This window comes from Leiobunum rupestre, chromosome 1 (genome assembly GCF_980474605.1).
Source record: "Leiobunum rupestre chromosome 1, qqLeiRupe1.1.hap1, whole genome shotgun sequence".
Lineage (NCBI taxonomy): Eukaryota > Metazoa > Arthropoda > Arachnida > Opiliones > Sclerosomatidae > Leiobunum > Leiobunum rupestre.
In genome coordinates, this window is record NC_143384.1 from 61,279,919 (window position 1) to 61,280,523 (window position 605).

The window sequence follows — 605 nt, forward strand, 5'->3', positions numbered from 1 at the left end:
GTCTTAAACACAAAACATTCATTACGGGATGAAACCTGCAAGCAGCAGTGTTTCCTGTAGAATGTAGAATATTTTCCCATTTTTCTTTTCCAAAAAAATAATAACCATAATTTTTTTTTAGTTTTTTATTAATTTTTAGACCACGATTCTCATAAGGGCTCTACGGATAAGCTATAATTTTGTCTAACGATAGAAAAAGAATCGCGACCCTATAGTAATGCACCATCAACATAGTTATAAGTCAGCAACATAGAAATCGGATAAATAATTAGAACGCTCATTCGAGTGGCGGGAAGCAGCTTTGAAAAGGGGTGGTATATCTAAATGTTTATTCTTTAACTTGTGCGCTTTACGAAATTTTCATAGTTTCACATCTGTGTTGTTAAATTTTCGAAGCTACTCCCATTTGACTGGAACACTGTCAACAATGAATATATATCTCACCAAGTTGTTCCTAACACTTTTGAGCAAGACAGTGTGGAACATCGTAGAAAAAATATTTTATCTTCGTCTATGCTAATAAAGGGGTTTTTCGAGTCAATTTTCAAATTTTAGATCAAGGCTTGATTATTAGGTCCCTAGCAGGCTTGGAAATAAGCGGTGGT